This window comes from Macrobrachium rosenbergii, chromosome 10 (genome assembly GCF_040412425.1).
Source record: "Macrobrachium rosenbergii isolate ZJJX-2024 chromosome 10, ASM4041242v1, whole genome shotgun sequence".
NCBI lineage: Eukaryota > Metazoa > Arthropoda > Malacostraca > Decapoda > Palaemonidae > Macrobrachium > Macrobrachium rosenbergii.
Genome location: NC_089750.1, coordinates 59742207 through 59749706, shown reverse-complemented (window position 1 = coordinate 59749706; position 7500 = coordinate 59742207).

The following is a 7500-nucleotide window of genomic DNA, read 5'->3' as shown; positions in this document are numbered from 1 at the left end:
TGTCTGTCGGTCTGAATGTTTCCTCTCAGTTCCCAACGAAACTTCCAACTTTCACACTTTACAAAAAATGGAAAAATCCACTACATAAACCCAGAATCCTAAGGCTGCCCTGACATTACCCCGAGCTAAAATATTGTGTAGAAAGGGTATATAAATCCAGACACTTTTCGTTGTGGACTATAAAGAGAGGGCCTGATCTCTTCCTCTCTGCCTCCTTCGCTTCCTGTCTCGATCTACGGATTTTCTTTATTTTATCCTAACACTTTCTCCTGTGGCTTTTCTCTCTCTCTCTCTCTCTCTCTCTCTCTCTCTCTCTCTCTCTCTCTCTCTCTCTCTCTCTCTCTCATTAAATTAGTTTCTAATGGGAATATTTTACATTCGCGTGACTTAAATAGCAGGAAATTCTGTCTTGCCTTTGCAAGCTATCGTCTCTTGCTTGGCCAAAATTTAAGAATATATGAGAAAATTTGCATTTTTTAATAAATGACTTTATTTGTTTTCGTTGTTTTCTAGTTTAATTTAATCTACTCGATGGGAATTCTTTTCCTGGAAGCTTCCTTTACAAAATGACAGCAAAAGAAAGGCATCAAGACTGAATGAAAATTTATTCATGACTAACCCCTTCTCAGAATCAACTTCGTGATTCTCAGAAAATGGAAGGAACCAATAAGGTAATTAAAGAACTTTCACGAGTCTCTCACACCCTAAAAAAAAAAAAAAATTTAAGGAAATGTAAATGTCTCGGTTCCTAGACCAGCCATTCCGAATCTCTTCAGTGGTCTTTGTGACGCTCATCGCTCGTAATTGAGGACTGAGTCCCAAAGCAAACAAAGGCGATTTGATAGGACTGGTTCTCATTAGGCGGTGATTGCTGTAGTACTAGATAAATGGGCTTAGCTGAAGTCTATTTTTTCGTTTGTGTAGTTTTTTTTCTTCTTCTTTCTCCTTTATTTAGTTGGTACGATGTTATTGGATAGAGCGTATTCTCATTTACGAATTTATCTTTGGGAATGAAATGATTGCTGCTACGATTTCCGACTGAAGACTAATTGACGGTCAACATACATTCACAAGAATCCTGTTCACTTGAACCGTTTACAGTGACTTACGAAAATTAACGAAACAAAAGCGCTGCCCAAGTAAATACTACTGTACGTTCTGTAACACGGAATGCATATAAATGGCAAAGCTCCTAATTAGAATGAGATCGGTGGTATAACCCTCTTGCTTGTGGAAAAGACATTAATTTTTTCATGCCCACTCCCCTCCCCATCTTCAAAAAAAGAAAATCCCATATCACTGATACAAATGTGGCCGCCATAAAACTCTGCACTTAGAGGTATTTATAGACTAAAACTCAAATAGCATAAATAAGTTTCTAAATTCACATTAAACATGAATTCCCATTTCCGAGGAAGGGATGATAATAGTCACTGAATACAGACTTCCTGAACGAATAAGGGAGATTTTGCATATTCTCTCTCTCCCCCTCCCTCTCTCTCTCTCTCTCTCTTTGTCTGTCTGTGACATGCGCTCACAAATGCATACATCTATATATGTACGCAGCTATCAAATAACAAGGGGCATCAAAAGAAAAAACTGATTAAGTCTAAGACAAAATGAAAGGAGGGAGGCAGGATTGAATTGAACTGAATATAGAAGCCAAAGGCCAAGCACTGGGACCTATGAGGTCGTTCAGCGCTGAAACGGTAATTGACAGTAAAAGGTTTGAAAGGTGTACAAGGAGGAAAACCTGGCAGTTGCACTATGAATCAATTGTTAGGAGAGGGTGGAAAGTAAGATGGAAGAAAGTAAATATGAAAGGAGGTACAGTAAAATGAACGAAAGGGGTTGTAGTTGAGGGCCGAAGGCACTCTGCAAAGAACCTTAAGTAATGCCTATAGTAATGCATGAGATGCACTGACGTTACACCCCCGTACGGGAAGGAGAAAGGAAGGGAATGATAGCTGGTGGACACGAAGACGGATGAAGGACACCGTTGAGGATAAACAGATTTCCGGAGAAAAAGAGGATTTTTGCATAAAGAAGTTCCCTCGTTAAGAAGAAAGATGGACGCTTCCAAGGTTACCCTTCAATACGATATAACACATTTGCTAGTCGAGTAAGAGAGAGAGAGAGAGAGAGAGAGAGAGAGAGAGAGAGAGAGAGAGAGAGAGAGAGAGAGAGAGAGAGAGATGTAAGGCACTATTCAAGTGAAGAATATGCAGCGAACTCATATTTATTTACATTAACAGGTTACTGACTCTCAACAGTTCGAAGTGTAATGGCGCTACGTATGGAAATCTTTATATATATGAGTAGGTTTATTTATCATTAAATATCTAATAATACAATGATGAAAATCTTATATCTCTCATAAGGAAACAAGTGACAACCTTATTCGATATTCATTTTTATTTACTTCCTACATTTCTGAGCTAAGTATAAATTGATCTTTCAAGGTCTCAGCCTCGAAAGTAAAGGTACAAGATTGCCGTTAATGCCGATTCTGTATCTGCAGCATTATACAGTAAATAGCGAATGTAAAAATCAATTTAAATTAATGCTGCATGTGATACACGGAAATGAATTTTCCCTTCATATTTACTAGTGATATTGTAATTTAAAGAGAAAATGTAAGTAAAAAAGGGATCTATTAGTTCGAGGACGCCACAGATACAAGCACATACAGTAGACCTACTACGCAAAGGAAGAAAAAAAAAACTGATATTGCACAACAATGTAACTGAATTTAGTGGCTAACAATGTATAACTTTCCTGGGGATCAATCTTTGTCACATTCTTTATAATATCATAGGATTGATGTTTTCAGGACACCTAGTCTTGACAAGTGGATCTTCCCGTAAAAAGTTTAGTTAGTGCTTATGAGTTAGCGTACTGGAAGGTAATTTCTCAAGATTAAAAGTCATCCCTTTAATAACCCAATAGATACTATAGAATCCAACAGGTGCTGGTTACAAAGGCATCTTAACAGTGATAATATTACATGAAGGTTATGTAAAGTTATCTAGGGTGTATCACTACACTATGAAACAGAAATCATTAGTGAAGCTCCACACTTATGTTTATAAGTAAAAACTGACCATTGAAACAATACAAATCAAGAGAAAAATTTGAAAAATGGAAGTTTTCGACCGTTTGCACTACAATACTCTTCAGCCTACTAAGAATTCTTATTAAGACAAAAAATTACGAAATTCTCTTACAACCTGGAAATAGGATAAAAGAGTTTATGCAATAAAAGGGAAGCTTTGTAATTCATTTTACTTTGGGGAGACAGGAAGAGGCAGGAACGGAAGACTTGTAAGAACATAAAAGGCGGTTAGGTACTTCGCTCAAAACAGTGCCATTGCAAAACACTGTTGGGAGAGTGATAATTTCAGTGATTGGAGAGGAGCAAAAGCTAAATATACAAGTAATAAAGCAGATCACAGAAGTTTGGTGGAAAGTCCTTTGATAAATTTTGATACCTTAGATGGCGATAAAAGCCTTTACGCAGGAAGACAGGCGTCTAAACAAGCTAGCCTATCATTCCATGAATTTAGATTTGAATGAGGTTCTCTTGTACCCTGATACTGTCCCTGCCAAGTCTATCCCCGCACAGGTTGTCGAAATTTCGGTTATCAGAGAAATAACAGCCATCGAGGGCAAAGGTCGTTTACCACCTAAAATCACTTAATTATCACAAACGAGCATCGTAAGGGTGAAAGGCGGCAAATACGTCTGGCAAACAGATACAAGGGAACAGCCATTAAATGACCGCCATTTCCTAATTAAACATGAGGGACTGTTTGATGTTTACCAAGGATGTAACAAAACTTTACTACCATTTGTCATAAGAATTTCATATATTTTTATCCAGTTAGCTGAAGAAGACAGTCGTGCAAACGGTCAGAAGCTTAAATCTTTAATTTTCAGTCATTTGACTCGTATTGTTTGAAAAACAGTTTTCAAACAATATAATTGTGGACTTGCACTGATTATGTAAAGTTATCTTTATATCTTATCAGTCAGATATGTAAATGACAGCCCATTTTGAATCCGACAGTAATCAATTTGTAAATTCTTATCTGTTTCTGAATGAATTACGGCATGCAATTGTTATAACATTGAAACAATGCACTTATCCAATATCATGACGAAGGGTCGTAATTATAAAGAGGAGATGAGTTGTCAGTTGCATTGCACAGTTCAACCTTGTTCTATTTCATTTCTAAAATTAAATAAATCTTTAAATGATCTCGAATAGTAAACATACTCATGAATTAACTTTTGACAGAAGATGGATTTTTCTGTTTTAATAAGTTAATAAAAATTTTTTTTATAAGTTATGCAACACATTTAAAAGATAGTGATATAACATGAAAGGGTAGTACTCAAGACAACTAAATTTGCGATATAAACTCAGACTTTACAAAACAGTAAGAAAAGAAACTGATTTATTTGAGGTGACTTTTAATAAAATATGTATACTGCATATGGAAACAATCAACAACCCATTCTATGATTTTCAGTTGCATAGTAGCCTACTCTGTCAATGGTAGGCTACCATTTTTCAAAGACAAACTAATCCCTCCCGCCCCCACCCCCAAAGAGGGCCGTTAACGTTATCATTGAAACTTAACAGCTTTCCAAGTTAATATCCACAGAAAAAATTAAGGTAATTACACGTCACGTAACTTGGTTCACCGTCCAATAATCTTAAGATTTTCTTTTTTCATGATATTCTTGAGGCAGAAGTAACTCTTTCTTTGTTACGTTTTTGAGATCTAGAATCGATCCGAGTTAACATCATTGACAGCTGAAGGTTTATATAAACACATTTACATTATAACTGCCGCAAAAATGTGACTTTATAGACAAGTTAGTGACCTGCTTTTACTGTTAACGAACGGGTCAAATTTTCAATGGAGTTTGACTCTTTGCCCAAGTCACCCTCTAAAAATGACCATTTTCTATATTAAACGTATTTAGAACTCATAGAAAATGGAAGACCTTGCTATTTTTGAGGCATAACACATTATTTATCTATGCGTATATTAATTAATATTTAAAAAGATTAAAAACAGTTCACAGGAATATATGTCTTATGCATATGATATAATTATGTGTAAAACACAAATATCATTGTTGCTTTGCAAAATTTGGTATATATAACCACATTTATGGCCTTCATCAATGAATTTTCCAGTGTTTCCCGATTTTCAAAACACGGACTAACATATTTGTTTATATTTAATCATAAATTTTCAGCGTATTTTCCAACTGTGGATAAGTACTTTCAAATGAAAAAAAAACTGGAATAAAATGATAAAGTTTTCCTAAATCATTTACATAAAGCTGAACGCCTGAATGTGCTTACGAACTGTTATTCATGAAATATTTCTGTAGTTCCTCGACCAATTCTTTTTAACTGGTTTGAAGGTCCCGCCAACCATCGGGTTATTATTGAGGGCAAAATTGCATGCTCATTAATAATTTTCTGAGTAAAGTCCTACCTTGAAGTTTTGCTTTGAAAATAAAATCGATTTCTTCACTATTACATAGTTACTTGTAGAGTACTTGCGAAGATGGACATTTTCGACATTTTATAGGTCTAAAAGATCCCATAATGAATTGTCATCACTCTAATTATTTGTGTAGTTCTTCGACTTTTTCCAGAAAGTAACTAGAAACAAAATGGGAATGGAGAAAAACGGGGTGGGGTGGGAGTTTATTTAAAGATAACAACAAACCGTAGGCTACAGTTAAAGGACTGAATGTTGTGAAATCTGGAAAGACTGAAGCAGAATGAAAATTCCAAAATCGTCAAGGGAAGCCAGGCAGACACTGTAAGGTTCCAGAGAAGTGGAGCGGCTCCCTCTAAGTTTAGTAGATAATGAACTTAAATGACGAAATTCGTTTCAGACATATGAAAATGACCGGTAACAATAGTCAAAGGCAGAGCAATTCGGAATTAGGAAGTACCAGTGGGTTTGAGGCAAAAGCACGAGCAGATGAGGGGGAGACACGCAAATAAAATAAAAGTTGTAAAAGGAAAAGAATATAGCCCTATAGTTATGCTCTATGTGACAAGAATTTCCCTTTTCCTTCCCTCACTCCATCTTTCTCTCTGTGACTGTCTTACTTCTTGCTTGTCTGTATGTCTCTTTTCTTCATTCTTTCTTCCTCTCCATGTAAAATTTAAATACATGGATAAATTACGTCTTCCTAAAGTAACGAATGCTTAGGTGATGTAATTACCCTTAGTTAAAACCATAAGTCATAATCAGCGCTGCCTGATAATAGGAAGTTAATCTGCTCTTGTCAAAGTTCTGATGAGTTTTCCGATTGTCTAAGAAAACGAAATGATTGATGAATTTGTTCTATGAAGCTCATGAACATCAAGATTAATCTTTAAAAGCGAATGACGGCATCTGATAAATTAGACTTCGATATATGTCACACTTTTAATCGAAAATCGAAGGAGGGAGAGGAAAAGAAAGTTTTGGTTGTTTTTCTATTATCATGATGCTGTTACGTTTGATCTTTCGAGAATATCATTCAACCACAAAACATCGTGATTACCGAATTAGCCAAAAATTCTGTATACTTAGACCATAACTACGATACTCCCCCGTATAACAAATTTTGCTTCTCCTTCCAGTTCGTAGGTAATTCACGATGCAAATTATTGCTTCTACAAGTTTCTGTGACAAGGGAGTAAAACTTTTTGCTTTTAATTTTCTGTAAAAAAAAAAAAAACTATTGAGATGGCTATTTGTCTGTCCGTCCGCACTTTCTGTCCACCCTCAGATCTTAAAAACTACTGAGGCTAGAGGGCTGCAATTTGGTATGTTGATCATCCACCCTCCAATTATCAAAGTTACCAAATTGCAGCCCTCTAGCCTCAGTAGTTTTTATTTTATGTAAGGTTAAAGTTAGTCAAGATCGTGCGTCTGACACCATTATAGGTACCAACAACACAGGCTACCACCGGGCCGTGGGTGATATTTTCATGGGACGCGGCTGAGTGTTTTATGGTCCGTGGTTGAGAGTTTCATACAGCATTATACGCTGTACAGAAAACACGATTGCGCCGAAGAAACTTCGGCGCATATTTTACTTGTTTATTATTGTATCTTATTTATTACATATTTCAGTGTACATTTTCATACCATTCAGCTCTCTGGTTACACTATTGATACAAATCAAATAACGAGAATATTATTCTGGCCATTAATTCCAGCAACACGTTTTTTTATTCAAATTTTCCTTCTTTATTCATCATCATTCAGTGATCGGACTTGAATGCATTTTATCCTAAGGAGACAGGGTGCAATAAACTTCAAAAGGTAGGATGCTGTATTAACCGACACAAAAAGTGAAGAGAGTTGACTTGTAAACAAGCTTTTCACTGACCTTCCTCATGAGAAAAAACACAATCTTCGAACGGAATGTGCTACTATTCGCAAAATTTACTACTACTGTTACTATTGT